The 22,561-nt window shown below is 31.7% G+C and overlaps 1 long non-coding RNA gene across 1 annotated transcript in view; it reads right to left on the bottom strand.

Moving 5' to 3' along the window:
* LOC141547815 (uncharacterized) overlaps positions 1 to 22,561 on the bottom strand; it is a 53,704-nt gene that overhangs the window by 3,150 nt on the left and 27,993 nt on the right. The window contains exons 4-5 of the long non-coding RNA XR_012483636.1: positions 4,063 to 4,120; positions 950 to 1,115 (exon numbers count right to left, since the gene is read on the bottom strand). This is a non-coding gene — a long non-coding RNA (uncharacterized LOC141547815). The remainder of the gene's footprint in view (positions 1 to 949; positions 1,116 to 4,062; positions 4,121 to 22,561) is intronic.

Genomic DNA, 22,561 nt, shown 5'->3' with positions numbered 1-22,561 from the left:
TTAAAAGACACCTGATTAAAAAAAAATTGATGACATATTTTCAGTTTTTAGTGTAAACACTAGAAGAAAATTGAAAGATTATATATTGGAAAGATAGTTAATTATGGATAGGGAAAAATTCCAGAGATAGGAGAAAGAACAACTTTTTGGATCAGTTTTGATACTTGATAATATTGGTCTATCTACTTCTCTTTGGAGAGAATAGGTGAGAACAAACAAAGATTTTGGAGTATGAATGGCAGGAGACAAGGATGTTTACACTGAATCCTCTCAATCTTCTCAGCAAAGTAGGAGGATATTTAATTTTGCTAAATTCAACAAGGGTATAACAAAGCACATGGAAGGTACGAGGTTCTAGGAATATAAAGAGAGAAACCAGAGTCCATGCCCTAAAACAAGTGTATCTGCTAAGACAATGTTTTGGGAAAATAGTTTCAGCAATTCTGGACTACCATATGTAAGATTTTGAGAATTATTTTTTTCAGAAATATTCAAATGTATCTATGAAAGCAAAAATCATAACCTTTTGTTAGTTTTTTTTTTAATTTGTAGAAACAAAATTCTGATTTTATTTCAACTCCCCCACAAGAAATGCATTGATTATTCCCTTGAAAGACTGTTGGACTTCTTTACATTCTATGTTACAGTAATGGAATTTCCCCATTAAGGTAAAGTACAATGAGAAAATGGCCCTCTGTACCTTTTCATAAAATGTGCCTTAATGCATTTATTATACACAAATAAATAAATGGGAAAATCAATGCTGGCAGGCCTATATTTAGAAAGCAGGCAAGCATCTGTGATGGAGGGGAAAACACTGTGTCTGAAAATAGATTTCACTGTCAAAATTTCAAGGGGTTATTAATCTAAACAGTAGAGATAAAATAAAATGATTCTTTAAAATGATGAAAAATACCTTGACAGTGTCCTTTTAATACGGTTTGCTTACCATTGGCGAATATAAGGATCCAATTATAATGCATAGCTCTCTGTGTTCTTGCTTCTCTTTTATTTAAAGTAAGCCTTCACACGCCTTCTTTTTTGACAGAGTGATATATAGTATAATGAGTGGCTGCTTTCAGTTTCTCTGGTAATCAGTAACATATCCCTTCTACCTAATTGCAAATAAAACCATGTTTGGAACTTTTTATAAGAGACATAGCCAGGAACTTTGTAAGATTAAATAGAAAAGGGGGAGGAGTTGGATGGAGTGACCCAAGGGTATATAACTAGGAACAAAGGCATGAAATGAAGCAAAGGGAAATCTTTCGTTTTCAAGACTCATGTGCTAACTGAAGTTTATTAGACTACCAACTCTCTCCCAAGGGAAATGGTGAAGGTCCCATTGTTTGAATCACTTAAAAATTCACCCAACAAAATACTCATAGATATAATATAGAAAATAAGCCTGTATTGTCAAGAGGAGATGAACCAGATGATCTAACAGATCTATTTTCCATCACTCATTTAGACAATTCTACGAATGAGTGATCATAGTTATAATTAGGGTTGATGTTAAATAAAGGACCATTTTTAAGACTATAACAAGCTTCCCTGGAGCTAATAAGCCTGGACCTAATTAAACATAAAAACAAGGGGAGGTGGGAACTGCAGTCAAACTGAAGAGAAATAAATAAATTCAGCAGAGAATGAAAGGAAAAAAATCTGATGTTGTTACTGCTCTTATGGATGTCTTTTTTAGCTACTTTTTCTCTTACAAAAGAAACTTTAGTGTTAGGCCCAGTATGGCTAATTTTTACCCATACAGCTTTCTGATTCATTTATGCATGTATTTTTAATATCTAGAATAATGGACATTTTTGAGGAGGGGTAGGGAAATGAATTTGCTTTCCTTTAAATCACTTAAAATACTTTCTTGTGTTTTCAATCCCTAATCTACCCTACTGATGTCACTTTATTAAATAAATTTTCATCAATGTAAAAAATAATGTAAAATCAATTCAGCTATTTCATTGGATTCATCTTAATTGGTATTATGAAAAGAAAAATTCAGAAACTTTATGTAAATTTCTACTAAATAAGCTTTTAAACAGTAGCAAATTTTTAAACTTGGTTTCAAATACAAACTTGTTTTATTTACTATGTATTATTTAATAAAAATGAATTATTGAGAGAACAGAAAATACAGGTAAGATACTAATAATTGAGAATTGTTCTTTTTTTAAATTTCAAGTTAGGATAAGATAAGAATGCAAGAGATAAGGAAAGAATTTTATCAATAGAATATGAACTCTTTTTTCCAAAAGAAGGACTAATCTTTTCTCTCCCTTTTCTCTTTCTCATTTTTTAATGCCTCCAGTGTTTAGCATAATGATTAGCATATAGTCAGTTTTCAATAAATGCCTATTGACTGACTAATAAAGTGATTACCACAAAGACAAGTCCTACAGAAAAAGGAATAATGACTACAAAATGCAATGACTGCTATTACATAATATTCACACATAGTGTCATGTTAAAAATGCATTCTTTCTGCATGCCTGGTTATATGTAGATAAAATATTCAGATGACAAGTCACATTTTTAACTTGATAAATTAATCTTCTCAAATATCTCAGTATACCCAATCAATCAAAAACATTTTCCCAATGTTATTAAATTTGTTGGTTTATCTGTCTATTGCTCTCTCTGATCAGGACCTTTGATTTCATAGATAAAAAGAAATTCTTGTGTGGAAACTTTCTATCCCAGTATGTATCATCACATCTTTCAGAATTTACTGACCTTGAGAGTTCTTTGGGCAACCAGAGAGAGATTTAATGAATTTACATCTACCTTTGCTCCCATTTCCAAGGAGAAAGTTAAAGCTACAGCTTCTTGAGTTCAAATAAATAGTCCTTTATCCATTAAGTCACATTGCCTCTCTTCAAAGCTATGTCAGGTAGTTTGATGATGATGATGATGCATTAATAAAAAATTTGAAGGATCTTTATGGTGTAAGATAAGAAAAAATATATATGTGTGTGTGTATTGATACACACATTATGTATGTTCTATTACCTTACAACATTGCTCGAGAACATACATTTTCATTTTCAAGGCTTTTCATTTTCCTAACTTTTCAATGTAATAAAGAAGAGACACTAAATATATTAGAGTAGAGAAGGATAAAAGAATGTTTAGCCATCTCACATCCTGCAAAGCCTAACAGTACAATTGCCATGGCAGTATAAGGTACGTGGAGTAGCAAGTGGTGAATTTATTGTGAAGTAACCTTTGAAAGGAAAACAAATGGAAGCAGAAACCATACTGTAATCTAAGTTAGTAAGTACAAAATTGGCCTGAGGAAAAGTAGCTGCCATTACTAACTTATTTAATACAAGAGGGGGTAGTATCCATTGCCATTTCTCTGCTAATGGTGCCTTCAGGAAAGGAAAGGGGTTAGCTTTGTAGGCCACAGGGGCAAGCTCTTATTGAAGGTAACTTCATTCAAGTATCAAAGAAGCAGCAACTTAAGCTTCTCAGAAATGCTGTTCAAGGGGAAAAGGTAGTTTGTATGAGCCTTTTAAGAGGCTACTTTCTTCATCTTATTTATTCAGTTGGCAAGAACTTATTTACTCTCTAAGGTTACAAGTTGCCCTGTACCTCTAGATATTGCTAATTGACAGTAATCCCCAATCCATCTCTCTCAGGCTTTGAATTTTGGCTGTATTACTTTTCTTCTTTAGAAAGATTACTGAAAATGTGAATTGTCTTAGTTGTCCCATTCACAAGCTACCCAAGTTTACTTTCAATTCTTTTTCTTTTCTTTTTCTTTTTTTTTTTTTTTTCCCTGAGCCTGGGGTTAAGTGACTTGCCCAGGGTCACACAGCTAGGAAGTTTAAATGTCTGAGACCAGATTTGAACCTCCTGAATTCAAGGCTGGTGCTCTATGCCACCTAGCTGCCCCCTCAATTCTTTTTCTTAATAAGTAATTTTTCTGATCATTCATAAAGTTCTATTGCCAACTTTAATGGTAAAAATCGGTTGGGATCTTTTGTTAAGGTGACACAAGCTTCATTACCTTTGATTCTCATTGGTACATATGTATGATTTTCATACCTTGAGCTAAAACAGTCTGCAGCTTTTCCATGTCTTCTTCTACAAGCTTCATGAATTGCTTTAAAAGTAAAAAGACAGTCTTCTGTAGTAAATTTATTTAACCATAGGTTAGGATGGTCTTCTAAGAACATATAAAGCATTAATGAGAATATCTCATTAATGTTTTCCAAAGTTTTCCAAAGCTGCTTTTGTTCCACTAGAATCACCTTCAATAATCTGGGGTCATCTCTATGCCAAGATGAGGCATGAAGGTAGGATTCAAATAGAAGACTTTTTTCTACTCATCTAAATGCCCCAAGTAGAAGTGTATTGCTTTTTTCAATTCACCTGTCCATGGCAATAAGTATTTTAAAATTGAAGATACATTAAAGATCAATTTACAGCCTAAGAAACAAAGGCAATAGATTGCATTGGCTAAACCATGGAAATGAACCATTCTAGTCCTTTTTTTTTTTTTTTTTTTTTTAATTTGTCACACTTTCTAGGAAAGAAAAATCACCAAAGGACAAGACTTAAGCCAGATGCTGGTTTTATTCCCAGATTGGTGTTGCTGCTATATGAACTTAATTCATTTGAGCTCATAGAGCCTCAGTTTCCTAAATTAATACATAAAGGCGTTAGAGATTACTATGTCCCAGTCCCTTATAGTTTGTTTTCTAGATATTTTGATCTACTGTATTAAAAATTTGTGTTGATCAAAAAAAACCCATATTTTCAGATTTAGGTTTCATGCTGGGAACTCACTGAAGTCTCATTTCATGAGATAGACTTTATTTTAACCAGGACAAGTCCAGACTAAAAAAATATGCAAAACACAGCTTTTTAGGTTTATATATTCTCATTTCAATATTTAAATTTGAAATAAACACTTGAACCCTAACCTTTAGTCTATTTCTCTTAAATCAATAATACTACTAATAAAGATTTTGCCTTAATATATTGTATCTACAATATTTTGATTTCCTCTAAATGAAATTTGTCATTCTTTAATCCAGAAATCAAATATTTCATCTTACCTATGTCGTCTTTCCAGTCTGCTGGGAGTAATCACAGAGAAAACTTGAATTAATATGAGTTATTTTACTGAGTCTTTATGTAATAATGAAAATCTTTGAGAGATAATAAGCTTCCTTTGCACCATATTCTCAAAAGTAGTTCAATGGACTTCATAATATTATAGACCACTATATACTTCTGCCAGATTGGCATAAAATCATAAAAGGTATTTTATAAAAGACCATTGAATTGAATAAAATATATTGGCATAAGGAAACTTGTTTGTCTTTTTAAAACCCTATTAGATGTGACTATGGGTTGGTCAGTATTTTAACAGCTTTTCTCAACCCAATTTCTATCCTTTTTTGAAGGAAAAATTCCTTTCCTTTAATACCTATTGAACCTATATATCATTGTATTTCAATCTGTTATTTTTTTCAAGATGAAGTACTTATTTTTTAAAAATCAATTTATTTATTAACATTTTTGACAGTACTTATGCATGGTTAATTTTTTACAACATTATCCCTTGCACTCCCTTCTGTGCCGAATTTTCCCCTCCTTCCCTCCAACCCCTCCCCTAGATGGCAGGCATTCTCATACATGTTAAATATGTTATAGGATATCCAAGATACAATATATGTGTGCAGAACTGAATTTTTTGTTGTTTTTGTTGTTGCACAGGAAGAATTGGATTTAGAACGTAAAAACAACCTGGGAAGAAAAACAAAAATGCAGTTTACATTCATTTCCCAGTGTTTCTTCTCTGGGTATAGATGATTCTGTCCATTATTAATCAATTGGATCTGAATTGGATAAGATGAAGTACTTATACAAATAATTAGCAAGTCATTTGTAAAAATATACTTTAGATAATAAAGTTTTCTTCTAAATATTAGGGAGGCCTGTTATTGGACTCGAGATGGCTGTAGCCATCTCCTGCCTTTTTGTGTCCTTTCTGCCAAGTAATCTAGATAGTAATGGAAATAAGAGTTTAGATTTACAAAATAAAATAATATGAATGAAGCCTAAAAAATTTAATGTAATCTATATCAGGACTTATTTAAGATCATGGTCTTATTTCATCTCCTAAACAAATAGAATATATGGAGACCTTTTACCTACAATCAGTGATCTGTTGGTAATTAAGCATCTGTCTCCCTCCTGCCCACCCCTCCAAAAAAGGCTTTTTACTATTGATACTTTCTCTTGTCAGTTTCTCAAGTGATTAATTAACAAAATAATAAATCAAGCCCTTATCTATATTTTTTGCTGATTTTTGAGGTGTGAATATTAATACTACAAATTTAACCATCACCTCTTGCCTAAAACTCAATGAAGAATCAAAAATTGTTGAATGAATGCTTTCCAACCAGGTTCTCTGAAAATCAGTCTGTTCACTGAAGTTGAAATAGTTCAACTATTTGCTATGCATGCAATTAGTCACTCATCAAAGATATACTAAATATCAAGGATGTATAGTGACTTGTTGCCTTGTAAGGATTATGAAATGAAAGTTGGACTGAAATAAATTTAAATAATCGCTAACCTTTCCAGTAATAAAAAAAACTAATTTTTACTACAAAAGTCCCTTTTAAAAATATAAATATTCTCTTCACAATCCCATATTGTTACAAGTTATGGAACAATACTACCACAGAGGAACCCCAATATAAAAAGGACAAAAAATAAGGACTATGTGTCTTCAAATTATAATATGTTATCATCAATGTCTTCTCTGTGAAAAATGGTGTTGAAATTTCATGCAATGGACTTTTTAATCTAATGAACAACGCAAGCATAGTGTGATAATGAGGAATAAAGAGTAGATTATCTGAGTGTTACACTGAGTAGGGGGGTGGAAAAAATCAAAAATTGTCTCCAGTTCATAAAGTACCTCCTCCATGGATGTTTATTTTTATAAGTCAACTCAATTTGAAAAACATCTAATAGCTACTCTGTTTTATTACACTGTACTAAGTGCAATAAACAACAACTAAATACAATTCTTAAAGGATGACATTTGTTGGAGTAGGGGAGAAAATACCTGATCTGCTCTAGTACCCAAGTGATGAGATCTTGAATCTAAAAAGATATTGAAGTGCCAAGCACTCCTATAATTTTCTGCCAGAGTTCTATTCCACAAAACTGTTTCACCACTGAGATGGGAATAAGACTTAACATAGAAGCACCTACAAACATTGCTTTGTTTGAATTATACTAAACTCGGCCTGTATTGACCAAGCCCTATTCCCACAAACATATAGTATTTCTCAATAAATGAGAAATTTGATGTGCCCTTAAATAAACTTTCACTATGTTAGGAATTAGAGGAGATTCTTGAATACCTCTACTATCATCCTAAGAGTAACTTATTTGCATGTTTTCATTTTTAATTAAAATAAAAATATAAGTATTTCCAGAAATCAAATTTTGTTTCCATGATAAAAGCAACTTTTCCAAAATTAAAAAAAAAAATGCTCCTCCAAAAAGAATCTCTCATATGTATTCTGTTTCACTCTTTATTGGAAATATATTGTGGTCCCCATGATGAACTTTTCTGTGTTCTTTAGATGACTTGCAGATTTTGAAACCATGGTATTCCATGACATGCAGGAAAAAAAAATGTTTTTTTTTTTTTTTTTTTTTTTTTTAAATGGGCATTTTTTTCTGAGAGAAGTTTAGGGTCATCAAAAGCAATGAAATATTTACAGAAATCCTTTATGCATATGCATAAACAATAATAATCTAAGATTTTTCCCACAAAGATTTTGAAAAAATGAGAAATTTGAGACAAAGTTCAGAAATTATTGAATAGTTTTCAATATTAAAAGTAACTTTATCCCCGTCTAGGTATTTGGTGTCTTCTTTCAGATATATTGAGAATTTTTTTAATTCTTTGAAAATTAAGTGACCTTCAACATTAACTTCCTATATATATATTTGCTTTAGTTTAGCTTCTTTCCTTATCTTTGTTTTCTTTGGCATTTTCCTTTTACAGTGCATCAAGAATTTTGTTATTGAAATGCATGTTGTTCATGATCACTGATAATTTTAAATTGAAATTCTATGTATTTTCTTTCTATTTTTCATTCATTTTTCATTTCCCTTTAATGTTCAATTTACACTGATACAATCAGGAACTATTGAGTCTTGACAAAAAATTTAAAAGATTTGTTCTCTGCATGGATTCTGGTCATGTTATAAAGTGATATTGTTCAATGTTAGTAGTAGTTTTCATTTTTATAAAAAAAAAATTGCATGGTTTTCTTGATTTCCTTTTTTTCAGTTGTTTTGAAACCATATTTTTTTCTTTTCTCTCAATAAAATCTATAGTTTGTTAAGAGTATGAAATTTCATTTCACATAATTTACCTTTGCAGAAAAACTAAAATACCTTAGAATTGTGTTTGTTATTAATATAAAAGTATAAAATTATGTTATTAATATAAAAATATTAGGAAAGAAAGAAATTAATAGAAAAGAGACTATAATTCTTATTTCTGAGTTTACACTGAAATTTGTATCAAAAGAATGCATATTCAAGCCTTCTGATCCCCAATGTTTAATATTTTCTAATTTATATTTTGCTCCTCATTGCCTCATTGCTTTACACAACAATCAGAATATAATTAGTGACATAGTACACTATTTTATAAAAGGCTAGATGAGACATCATCATTATCATGAAATTTATAATTTCAAAAATTATAACAATAAGATATAATAATAATGAAATTTATATTAATAATGATAATGATGCCTAGTATCCATACTAATTTAAAAATTACAAATTGGTTTGTATATCTTATTTCATTTTATCCTCCTTACCACAGACTACATTAAAAGAAATTACTTTCCTCTGTTTAGAATAGTCATTATTTTAAAATCAAAGACTGAAAAGATTATTTAAAAGGCCATTCTGTCAATTTTCAAGACTTCAAATTTGACCACTACTATTTTCAGAGTTGCCTAAGAAAAGAAAGTATTAGCCCTCTGCTCTTACATTTCAGGATTCATAATGTTGTTTTAGGATCTGTTAGTTTCCATATTTACTACTTTCTTTGTTCTGGCAAATCAGGTATTTTTAGGATACAGTGAGCACCAAGGTAGCAGAGCTAATCCAATAGTAAAAGAATATTGGGGACACAAGAGTTAATCATTAAAAGACATTATATTTATATAACTACATTTCCAGAAAAGTATAGATTAGCTAATAGCTAAGTCAGGCTAATAAGGTAGAATAAGGATTTCAAGATATTGAAAATTATTTCAAACCATCACTACCTTTTTTTTTTTTTTTTTTACAGTATTTATTGTGTAAGTAAGTTGAAGAATAACAAAGTTACCAATGGCAAAAAGAATAGTAAGGTGCAGTTATGGTAGGATTTGCACCAAAAAACAATTGCTAAGATGTGTGTGTATCAGTCCACATGAATAGATGCATTGATTCCAGTTTGTGAGTCTGTAATGAATTTTTATGTCTACTTCGTTTATTCCATATCAAGTTATACGGAATATAGTCTACCTTCTTCAATTCTTGGTCCATTTATTCATTCTGTTATGGGAGAATTGCAGAGGTGGAAACACTTGTAAAGATATAGTATATTGCATTAACTTCTAAAAGAATAATTCAGATTCACATAGAATTTTGAGGTCGACATAAGAATAGCATTGTAAGATTGGTAATGCAAGTATTGATATCTCTCTTTTATAGAAGAGGAAGTTGTGGCTTAGAAAAAGTCTCTACTTTATTAATATCTGGATCAATGAAGGGGAGTTTTAGAATGTGAATCTTATCTCTTAGACTCTATATAGGCATAAACTGAGACACTCATCTAAAGAAAACAGGAGACCAGATTCAGTGTGTGAGGATATTTTTGAGTAAAGGATTTAATTTTTTTGGATTTTTTCTATAAAATAATAGGGATAGATTAAATGACCATCCTAAATTTCTTTCTGCTTAAATTTATATAACTAAATGAATTAATTCCAAAATAAATAAAGATGAAGCTTCATGGAGGAACAATAAGAAAGTACATTTCAAGCTAGAAAAAGAGGTGGCTGCCTAGTTACATGACTTGATGTGCCCTGAAAAAGGCCTATCTGCAGCTAAATATCTAATTTCTCTTGATCTGAAACTACACTATTTGAGATCCATTCATTGGTTTCTTGAAAGTCTTTGAAAAGACAGAATTATAAGAAAAGCAATTTATAATCCTAATTTGTGATACAAATGTGAATTATGATTGTTGTTTTCATTACCTTCTCATATTTTATGGAATACACACATAAAATAAATTATAGGATATGTTGTTATTCTGATAATTTAAAATTTTAATGTTCGAGAGATTATTTCAAAGGTTTATTGAATAACTGCTTTTTTGTACTTGGATAAAAATATTAGAATATAATTTCATCTTTTGTTAATTCACTGAAAGTATACTTGGAACCACTCTATTAACAGCCCATCAGAGATGATATATACCTCATGCTAATCTCACATGCTTATGATCACTCTTATTATGTCTCAGTTTTAAAAACTTATAATTCTATGTAAAATTGCAATTACAAGTTTTGGGGTATGGAAGCTTCTACTGAAAATACTGTTCTAGGTTTTTGAATCAACTAATGCCATTTTTAGGCAGCTATTATGGTTGTTCAGCTCAAGCATAAATTTTGTTTCAGTTCTTTAGTATATTTTAAGGTTAAAATATGAAAAATAAAGGGATAATAAACTGATACTAAAGATAGAAAGACTTGGATTTAAATCTACAACAGATTCATATGACCCCGGCCAAATCATTTAAATTACCAGTGCTCATCTGGAATTATGCCCAAAAAGTTATCAAACTGTGCATACCCTTTGATCCAGCAGTGCTACTCCAGGGCTTATATCCCAAGGAAATACTAAAGAAGGGAAAGGGACCTGTATGTGCCAAAATGTTTGTGTCAGCCCTTTTCATAGTGGCTAGAAACTGGAAAATGAATGGATGCCCATCAATTGGAGAATGGTTGGGTAAATTATGGTATATGAATGTTATGGAATATTATTGTTCTGTAAGAAATGACCAACAGGAGGAATACAGAGAGGCTTGGAGAGATTTACATCAACTGATGCTGACTGAAACGAGCAGAACTAGGGGATCATTATACACTTCAACAATGATACTGTATGAGGATGTATTCTGATGGAAGTGGAAATCTTCAACATAGAGAAGAGCTAATCCAATTCCAATTGATCAATGATGGACAGAATCAGCTACACCCAGAAAAGGAACACTGGGAAATGAGTGCAAACTATTAGCATTTTTTTTGTTTTTCTCCACAGGTTATTTTTACCTTTTGAATCCAATTCTTCCTTTGCAGCAACAACAACAACAACAACAACAAAATTTGGTTCTGCACATATATATATTGTACCTAGGATATACTATAACATATTTAATATGTATGGGAATGCCTGCCATCTAGGGGAGGGGGTGGAGGGAAGGAGGGGAAAAATTCGGAACAGAAGGGAATACGAGGGATAATGTTGTAAAAAATTACCTATGCATATGTACTGTCAAAAATGTTATAATTATAAAATTAATTAAAATAAATAAATACATTACCAGTGCTCTTAGCTCATTTCTAAGATTATACATTGCAGAGAGGACTTACATTCATAAGGTTTCTTCTTCCAAGAATGCCTTCAGTCACTGAAATTCCATATTAAGTACCTATTCCTATTTTGGGGTATTTTTCCTTGTAAGTCTAAGAAATATGGTTAGTTTTTGTTCTATATTTTATGTTTTGAAATGTATTTGAAAAGTACAAAAATCATAGCATGTGTTGATTTTATGTATATATCTATATCTATATCTATCTATAGATATAGATAGATATACACACACACACATATACAGTTTCTCTTATTTCTTTGAATATTTTGAATTGTTGTCTAAATCTGTGCTCCACTAGGATTACCTTTTGTACTTTTTTGTGGCAATGATCTGGTCTTGAATTATCATAAACCTCTCAATTTCAATTAAAAATAATCCACTGAACTTAGCCATTTAATTAATGTTCTTTTTTCCAACCAGTTGTTAATAGATTTCATAGTAAGTATTGCCTATAGAAAGATGTTTGTTTCTACTATTACATCTCGGCTGTTTTATTGGCCTGAAGTAAGATTTCTTTGTATTACATTAAACAATTCAAATGGCATGTACCAGTTACCTGATTTTACTATTATTTAGTGAAGTAATGACTGCTTGTTCCAAAGGAAATTATCTTTTTGTTACATGCTCTATGATATTTCAGTCTTTTCCCTCCTTTTTATGAGAAATTGTTTATTTTTCTGTAACTGTCCTAAGAGGAAGAGGCAAGCTCATGGTTCCTCAGTGAGTGAACAGAGCACAGGGCCTAGGAGTTCAAATACAGCCTCAGAAATTTCCTAACTAAAAAATTGCCTTACAAAACACTGGAGAAAGAAATGTAAAACCACACCAGGATCTTTGCCAAGAAAAGCCCATGGACAGTTGTTCCAAAGGGTTGAAGAGCTAGACAGAACTTATTGACTAACCGATAATTTAGGATAATAATTGCTGTATTTTGTTAATATTACGCAAGCTATTTTTTAGAATACTTTTATAGTTCTAAAAGTGTACATTAAAAGTACTACTGCATTGTGTAATAAAATTATTCTTTTGGCTTTTGTTTTTAATGTTCAACTAAATCTGTAATTTCCACAGGGTAGAAAGCTCTAGGTGAAGAACTTTTTCTACATATGCAGATTAATACCTGTTAATCTGTTTATTCTCTCCTTTGCCTAACATACAACAAACATTTAAAAATAGCTGCAATTAAAAAATTGTATTGAAATTGCCTCTGGTAAAACATTAACATCTACTAAAAGGGGTTACAAATCAGTCCTTTTATCAAATAACATTTTAGAAAGTATTAACTTGATACCTGGGTAAGAATGTAAGGTAAGAGAACTGTGATATTTGTAAAATTGGCTTTGTCCTTTGAGCAAAAGAAACTTTTTCTAAGATAAAATAATGCCTATAAGCACTGACACTGGTTTTTATTTAGTGTTGTTCACATTTCAATATCACAGATATTAAATAATTATTCAAAGCACCAGTTGGGTTTTGAGATAGAGAGAGAATAGAAACCATAATAGATAGTAAAAAGGAGAAGGGAGTTGATATAATACTTACACAAATAAGTCTAGTGAAGTAGTGTCCTATATCCATTTTATCCAATAAATCTTGTTAAAACTATTTTCATAAAATCATTCTAATTTTTCTTCTTTATTCCATTGGCACACATTTGTCCGTTGGGCTATTGTAATCCTAGCCTTCTCATTGTTTTTTCCATTTTTCCCATCTCTCTCAATTAATCTATCCTTTTCACAAATGGTTAGGTAATTTCCCCAAGCACAGGTATAGAGATTTCCAAGAAATTTCAGCAACTCTTCATTGTCTCCTTAGTAAAATACAAACTTCTTAGATTGACATTTAGAATCCTTCACTCTGGCTCAGCCTAACTTTCCAGAATGATTATTTATTGCTTCCATGGATTCCATTGTCCAATCAGATTGGAATACTTGTTTTTTTTTCCTATTTTAGGTATTCTAATTTCTACCTTTCTCATTATACATGAACTTATCCCTGTGTCAGGTCTGTTTCTTGGTTTTCTCTCTTTGAGGACCACTTCATATGGGAGCCTTTCCTGAATGACTTTGGTTTTAGTTCTCCTTCCTTTCTCAGATTTCCTTGTACTCACTTACCCATACAGATGTTAAAAACTTAAAGCTTAAAGGGCCAAGGATATTTTTATTTTTTATTAGTATTTTAAGTGATAACCCAGGGATTTGGAAATATTCAGTCACTCAAACATTGTGCCTTATGCAAAGTAGGAACTTAATACATTTTTACTGAGTGAATAAATTGAGAACTGATAGTAAAGATGATTCCATTCCAAGAATGGTGGATAGCCTTTGAGAATTCACAGAGGGAGGTAGGAGATGTTATTTTAATTCCAGGGAACAACCATGAGTCTACTCTGGAAATAGAGTTCAGAAGAAGAGTTTATGAAATGAGTCTAGAAAGATGGATGGGACCCAGTATGTAAAGTAACTTGAAGACCAGGCTGGGGATTTCCCCCCCACCCAAGATGGATTAGGAGAAATGACCAGTTTGGAATAGAACAAAAATAAGCCTTAAAAAAGATGATTTTGCCAGTTTTTGTGACTTAACAGTGATTTTCATTGTATGTACATACACATATGCGAAGACACTAAAAAAGTCACTATGCTGGATTTGTTGCTGGCATGAAACATGAAAGTATAACAAATATCAAAACTAGCATTTTCTTTCTCCAAACCCAACTCTTGTCATTTTGATAGACCAGAAGAACAAGAGAGGCAGGGAGATGCTAATAGCTAACAGCGAAATTACACTCAGGCTTCATTTGGAAAAGCACAGTCTTGCCAGAAGGGAAGAAGTGGGCATTGTTGGGGGTATGATGAAAAACAAATACAAATGAACAAACAAAAAATTCTTCAGAACTAAAATAGGTTTCAGACCATAATTTAGGGAATATTTGAAATTAAGGACTAAGAAGATAGTAAAGATTAGATAAAAGAAGAATTCAAAGAGCAGGAATAATATTAAATTGGGCATTTTTGGTTGCTGTTTATCCTTTGTTCTTAAATAGAGTTAAGATATCAAGGAGGTGATACCACGATATGCAAGTAAATTGGATTTAAGTGAGGGAGGGATGGGTAAGGTCACCTGCCTCACTTTTCCCTCCACAGCCATCTGGATCCACAAGCAAGACATTGATCAGTATGACTGGTGATGGTGCCAGATACAGTGGGAGACCTTGGGCTTTTTAAGCTAAAATCGTTGAATAGATCTCAGTTTGACTGAGAAAATATCCATTATATGACTAGATAAGAAGAAATCCCAAGAATGCTCAAACTCAATACTTGCCCCAGAGAAAGACCCAGAAATGGCATTCATTCATTAGGTCACCTTAAGATACAACCTAGGTTCCTTAAATGACTGCTCAAATGACACTGCAAGCCTTTGGAGCCTTTGAATATTTATTGTTTTCCTCTCATCTGTTACTGGTAACTTCCAGTATTTAAAGACAGATATTCTTTTCTCCAAATTTTTGAAGCATATATTAAATTGAAACATATATTAAATTTAACCATACAGTAACTAAATTGCCCTGCTCTTGATGATTGATTTCTTAGTTAGCAATCTGTGGATTCTATCAACCATAGCTTTACTATTTCTCAAAACTTCTAGGCAAATTTTTTTTTGTACTGTTTCCCTGAGAATGTTATTTGGACTTTAAAATTTGTCACTTTTTTCTAAGAGCTATAATTCTTCAATAAAAGAGCCTTCCTAAGCTTCCTTTCTATTGGTTATGCCTTAGCTTCCTTTCTGTTGGTTATGCCTTATCTTCTCTTTTCCAGGCTAAATGTTCTAGTTAAAATATTTCAATCCAAATCAAATTTGCTCATTTCACAGCTAAGTGAACTGAGGCCCATGAAGATTAAATAAGTAACCTAAGCTCAAATACCAGAAGAGAATTTGTATCCTGATACAATTTCTACCTTCTGGTCTTATTCATAATTTTCAAATAATAAAATGAGGGTCAGATAAGCCAAATGAACCCAAGGTCCCAACTAGTGAAAACTAGGATCTGAGTCTTTATCTTTTTTTTTTTTTTTTTGATTCTAAGTCCTTCATTATTTCTACTATACTCTAATATACATAGATTAACCACATATGAAGGTGGCCATTCTCAACCTACTAATACAGTAAGAATTTCCCCCAGTGTCTCTGTTGCTACCACTAAACAGAAAGCAGAAGTAAGCTTTATATCTTAATTTATAGTTTTATGTAGTAACTATGTCTACACTAAGATAACAATTTACACACAAATGATTATTCTAAATTGAGGAGAGGGGTAGGGAGCAGAAATAAAAAAAAAAAAAAACTTTTAAAATGTTAACATGGCTTATTTTTTTACATAATGATAGCCTAAATGAGACACAAAGCTCCAGATCATTAGATCTGCATAATCATTAATTGAAAAAGTTTGTTGAGAAAACTGATAGCTTTTTTTCTTCAGTTCAAAAAGCATTTATTAAATCTCATACATGACTGATATGGTTCTAGGTAAAGAAGTTACAATTTTTTTTATTTTTTAATTTTTAAAAATTTAATATACATTGTTTTATGAATGAAGTTAGGAGAGAAAAATCAGAGCAAAAGGTAAAAAAAAAAAAAAAAACTACGGGAAAAATAAAAAAAAAAAGTGAACATAGCATGTATTGATTTACATTTAGTTTCTTACGTAGTGTTTTTTTTCCCTCTATGCAGATGGCATTTTCTGTCCAAAGTCTATTGGAATTGCTTTGGATCACTGAAACATTGAGAAGAACTAAGTTTTTCATAGTTGATCATCACATATTCTTCTTATTATTTACAATGTATTCCTGGTTCTACTTGTTTCACTCAGCATCAGTTCATTTAAATCTTTCCAGACCTTCCTTTCTGAAATAATTATTTCATCATTTCTTATAGAATAATAAAATTTCATTATCTTCGTATATCAAAATTTTTCAGCAATTCCCCAATTGATGGGCATCTGCTCATTTTCCAGTTGTTTGAAACCACAAAAAGGGCTGCTACAAACATTTTTGCACATGTGGGTCCTTTTCCCTTCTTTATGATTTCCTTGGGATTCAGACTCAATAATGGCACTGCTGCATCAAAGGATATGCACAGTTTATATCCCTTTGGGCATAATTCTAAATTGCTCTCCAGATTGATTAGATCATTTCACAACCTGAGCAACCATGCATTAGTGTCTCAGTTTTCCTCACATCCCCTCCGATATTTATCATTATCTTTTCCTGTCAGCTTAGCCAATCTGAGAGGAGAAGTTGGTACCTCAGAGTTATTTAAATTTGAATTTCTCTAATAGTGATTTAGAGCACTTTTATATGATTATAGATGGCTTTAATTTAGTAATTTGAAAACTGACTGTTCATATCCTTTAGATATTTATAAATTGGATGGAGTAGAGCCGAGATGAGAGATGGTAAAATCAGGAAACTGCTGGAGCTCTCCCATTTTACTTGGAAAAAATACATGAAACCAAGCCTCTGAATAGAGTAACAAAATGAAAGCAATGTCCACCTGAAGATAGACTGGAAAAACTTCAAGAAAGGTCAATCTCAGACAGACTTTGGGAAAGCCAGTGAGAAGGTCTTAATCACAGCAGATCAGCAACAGAGTCCCCTGGTCCTGGCTCATCAGAGAAGCAGATCAGTGGGACAGCTTCCAGTCCCAGCTCAGAAGGCAAACACTCAGAAGCCAGGGTATTGCCTGTAAAGAGCAGGCAAAGCTCCCCCCACAAGCACAAAAAGCCAAAGTCAAAGACAAGGTTCAGAACTGCACAGGGAGTGTGAATTAACAAATATAACAGTAAATACAAAAACTAACAAGAAAATCACACATTAAAAACTACAACAGGGCAGATGAAAGTTAATGACTTTATGAGACAACAAGAATCAGTCAAACAATTCACATTTCTTTGTTCTTTTTAGTTTATCTCATTGGAAAAACAGCTGACCTGGAAAATATATATAAAATAGACTATTTTAAAACTATTGGCTTATCTAAAGTCCATATCCAAAAAAAAAAAAAAAAAAAAAAAAAAAAAAAAAAAAAGAGCCTGGACAGCATTCTCCAAGAGATGGTTAAGGAAAATTGCCTCAATAATTCTAGAAACAGAGGGAGAAATACAGATTGAAAGAATCCATCAATCACCTTCAAAACGAGATCCCACGAGGAAAATCCTAAGGAACATTGTTGAAAAACTCCAAAAATACAATCTGAAGGAAAAAGTAATGTAAGCTGCCAGACAAAAACAGTTCACATATGAAGTATCAACAGTTAGAATTCTGGCAGCCTTTACCTTAAAGGATCAGAGGGCTTGGAATAGTATAATTCAGATAGGTAAAGATCTTGAGATTACAACCAAGAATTAACTATCCAGCCAGATTCAGCATCACTTTTCAGGGGAGAAGATGGAGCTTCAATGAATTAAGAGACTTTCATTATTTCTATTGACAAAACCAGAACTGAACATAAAATTTAATCTACACACACAGGACTCAAGTAAGGTAAAGGATACAGTAAATAATGAAGTAGTAAGGATACTAAATGTATATGCATCTAGTGGTAGAGCAGGCAAATTCCTAGAAAAGATTTTAAGCCAGTTACAGGTAGAAATAGGCAGCAAAATTATCCTACTGAAGGACATCTCCGAATCAAACAAATCTAGCCATAAAATAAACAAGGAAAAAAAAAACTAGGAATGTTAGTAGGATTCTAGAAAACATAAGTATGATAAACCTGTGGAGAAAATTGAATAGACACAGAAAGGAATACACCTTTTTTTTTCTCTGAAGTACATGACATCTACACAGAAAGTGACCATGTATTAAGGCATTAAAACCTCACAATCAAATGCAGAAAGGCAGACAATATAAATGCTTCCTTTTCAGACCTCAATGAAGTAAAAATTATTTTCAATAAAGGACCAAGGAAGGATAAACTAAAAATCAATTGGAAATTAAATAATCTAATTCTAAAAAATAAAAATCACAGAAATAATCCATAATTTCATTCAAGAGATGACAATAATGAGACAACATAAGGGATATGGGATGCAGCCAAAGCAGTTCCTAGGGGAAGGTTTTTATCTCTAAATAGCTACATGAATAAAATAGAGAAAGAGGAGATGATTGAATTAGGCATGCAACTAAAAAGCTAAGAAAAGAACAAATTGAAAATTTCCAATTAAATATCAAATTAGAAATTCTGATTCTCAAAAGAGAGGTTACTGAAACAGAAAATACAACAACTGAATTAGCCAAAAAAAAGAAAAAAGAAAAATGGTTTTTATGAAAAACACAACAAAATAAACATTTAGTAATTTGATCAGAAGGAAAAAAAAGCCACCAGCATCAAAAATAAAAATAGTAGAACTTACCACCAAAAACAAAGAAATTAAAGTAATAATTAGGAACTATTTTGCCCAATTATATGGTAGCAAGTCTGATAATATAACTGAAGTTGATGAATATTTGTAAAAATATAAATTGCTCAAGTTAACAGAAGATGAAATAAATACTTAAATAGTCCTGTTTTAGAAGAAGAAATTCAACAAGTTATTAATGGAGTGCCTAAAAAAAATCTCCAGGGCCAAATGGATTCACAAGTGAATTCTGCCAAACATTTAAAAATATTCCAATACTATGTAAACTATATACAAAAATAATTAAAGGAGTTCTGCCAAATTCCTTCTATAACCCAAACCAGGAAGAACCAAAATAGAGAAAGAAAATCACAGACCAATCTACCTAATGAATATTGATGCAAAAATTTTAAATGTTAGAGAAAAGATTACAGCAACCTATCAGCAGGATAATACATTATTACCAAATGGGATTTATGCTATGAATGCAGGGTCACTGTTCAGTATAACCATAATCTGCCATGTCACTAACAAAACCAATAGAAATTAGATAGTAATCTCAATAGACACAGAAAATGATTTTAACAAAATACAGCACCCATTCCTATTAAAAAAAAAATTAGAGACCATAGGGATAATGGGAGCTTTACTCAAAATAATAAGCATCATCTATCTAAAACCTACAAGCATTATTTATAATGGAGAAAATGAAGACAAAGTCCTAATAAGATTAAGAGGCAAAACAATGATGCCTATGATCATCACTATCAGTTGGGGAATGATGTGTATTTTTATTAATTTGAAAAAAAGTTCTTTATATATTTTATAAATGAAGCCTTTATCAGAGACACACTGGCTGTAAAGATTTTTTCCCAACTTTGTACTTCCCTTTTAATCTTATTACGGTTGGTTTTGTATGTGCAAAAACTTTTTCATTTAATATAGTTAAAGTTGTCCATTTTGCTTTGCATACATAATGTTATCTTATTATCTGGTTCTTCTTTGGTCATAAATCCCTTCTTTCTTCAAAACTCTCATAGGTAAATTATTCCTTGCTCTCCTAATTTGGATATGGTATCATCCTTTATGCCCAAACCATATACCCATTTTTTGTTTTATTTTCTTATGGGATATGAGATATAGGTTGATGATAATTTTCTGACATACTGTTTTCCAGTTTTCCCAGAAATTTTGGTCAAATAGAGAGCTCTTATTCCAGAAGCTGGGATTTGGGGGGTTATCAAATACTAAAAATTAAATACTACCAAACAAGCCTTGATTAGTGATCATTGTGGTGTGTGTCTAATCTACTCTATTGATCCACCATTCTTTCTTAGCCAGTACCAAATGGTTTTGATGACTGCTGCATATAGCTTTAGGTTTGATACTGCTCAGCCACCATCCTTTTTTTTTTTTCATTAATGCCTTTGATTGACTTTTTGTTCTTCCAGGTGAATTTTGCTATTATTTTTTATAGTTCTATGAAATTATTTTTGTCTGTTTGATTGGTATGACACTGAAGAACTAGACCAAGTTAGACAGAATTGTCATTTTAATTATATTTGCTTCACCTATCCTTGAACAACTGATACTTCTCCAATTGTTTAGATCTGACTGTATATTTATGAGAAGGGTTTTGTAATTGTGTTCATGTAGCTCTTGTGTTTGTTTTGGCAGGTAGAACCCCAAATATTTTATTTTGTCTACAGTCTATTTTAAATAGAATTTCTCTTTCTGTTACTGATAGGCTTTGTCAGTAATATATATAGAAAGGATATGTGTGGGTTTATTTTATATCTTGCAACTTTGCTAAAAGTATGAATTGTTTCCAATAGGTTTTGGGGATGATTTTCTGAAATTCTCTAAGTATATCATCTTCAAAGAGTGATACACGTTTTGAAAAATTTTTCAAAAAAGACTTAATAAAAAAATAAAGTGCAAAAATAAAATAAAATGTGACACTTTAAATAATTTATTTCTTCTTTTGTTGATCTAATAACTTTATATTTTTGTAAATATCCATCCATTTCAGTTAGATTGAAAGACTCGCTGCCATCCAATTGGGCAAAACAGCTCCTAATTCTTTCTTTAATTTCTTTTTCATTGGGGCTAAATTCAATAATTTCTTTTTTTGATGCTGGTTATTTGATTTTTCTTTCATTCTTCTGATCAATTTAACCAAAGATGTATCTATGCTGTTGGCTTTTTCATAAAACTTTTCATTTTATTTATTAGTTCAATAATTTTCTTAGTTTCTATTTATTAATCTATCCTTTGAGTTTCAGAATTTCTAATATGGCTTTAATTGGGGGTTTTAAATTTGTTGTTTTGCTACCTTTTTTAGCTGCATACCCATTTTATTGATCACTTTCTCTATTCATATAGAGATATAAAATTTGAGAAGATGACTGAGTATTTCAAACTCTTTAGATTTCCCCCACAAATAAATCAAATTTAGGTCTCAGGCAGACTGGTGAAAAATCAAGAAGACTTGGGGCAATACAGGGGACTTCCTAGTACAATTGGAGAATAACTGAAGAAGAACCAGGGGCCAGGATTAACCAGTGTGAAGTGCAAATAGCTCTGGGCCAACTCCTCGGAAAAAACAAGTGGAGAGCCCTGGAGCTAGGAAGGTATAACTAGAGCTTCAGCAGAAACCACAGAGACTTTCACCTCCTGAACTGGTTGTGGAATCTTAGTATGAGTTGGGGAAGACAGAGTAGTATCCTGGCTGATTAGAACTGCCAGGCCTGTCTGTTCTACAGGGACCTTAACAAGAAAGAACCAGTACATCCAGAGTACAAAGGCAATGAGGTAGGGATGTTGCTGGCTGTAGGCACTTTTTGGAGGGTAGAGTTCTTGATTTGAGGTTCCTGGTCAGAGGGGAGAGAGAGAGTGAAGCTCAAGACCCCAGGATTAGAGTTATTTACATTGATACCTTTTATTTAAAAAATGAATTGGCAAACAAGAAAATCACCACAGAAACTTACTATAGAAACAGAGAAGACAAGGGTTCATCTTCAGAGAAAAACACTGAAGTAAAAAGAAAAAGCTTCTACCACAAAGAGTAACAAGAAGCAGCTCCCTTTCCAGAGAGAATTCCTAGAACTCAAAAAAGAATTTTAAAATCAAATGAAAGATATTGAGGAAAAACTAACTAAATAAATAAATAACCATCCAAGAGAAACAAGATTATACCAAGCAGGAAAAGGAGATATAATTCCAAAGTTGAAAAATAACTCTTTGAAAATTTAATTGGCTAAAGGGAGGATAGTGAAGCTATGAGAAACCAAGAAATAACAAAACAAATTATAAACAATAAAAAATTAGAACCGAATGTGAAATATAAGAAAAATGACAGATCTGGAGAACAGATCAAGAAGATAAAATATAATAATAATTGTACTTCCTGAAAATTCTAACCAAAAAAATGCCTTAACATA

The sequence above is a fragment of the Sminthopsis crassicaudata genome, chromosome 6 (genome assembly GCF_048593235.1).
Source record: "Sminthopsis crassicaudata isolate SCR6 chromosome 6, ASM4859323v1, whole genome shotgun sequence".
NCBI lineage: Eukaryota > Metazoa > Chordata > Mammalia > Dasyuromorphia > Dasyuridae > Sminthopsis > Sminthopsis crassicaudata.
Note: the sequence above shows the minus strand (reverse complement) of the source record. Positions and strands in the feature narration are given on the sequence as shown.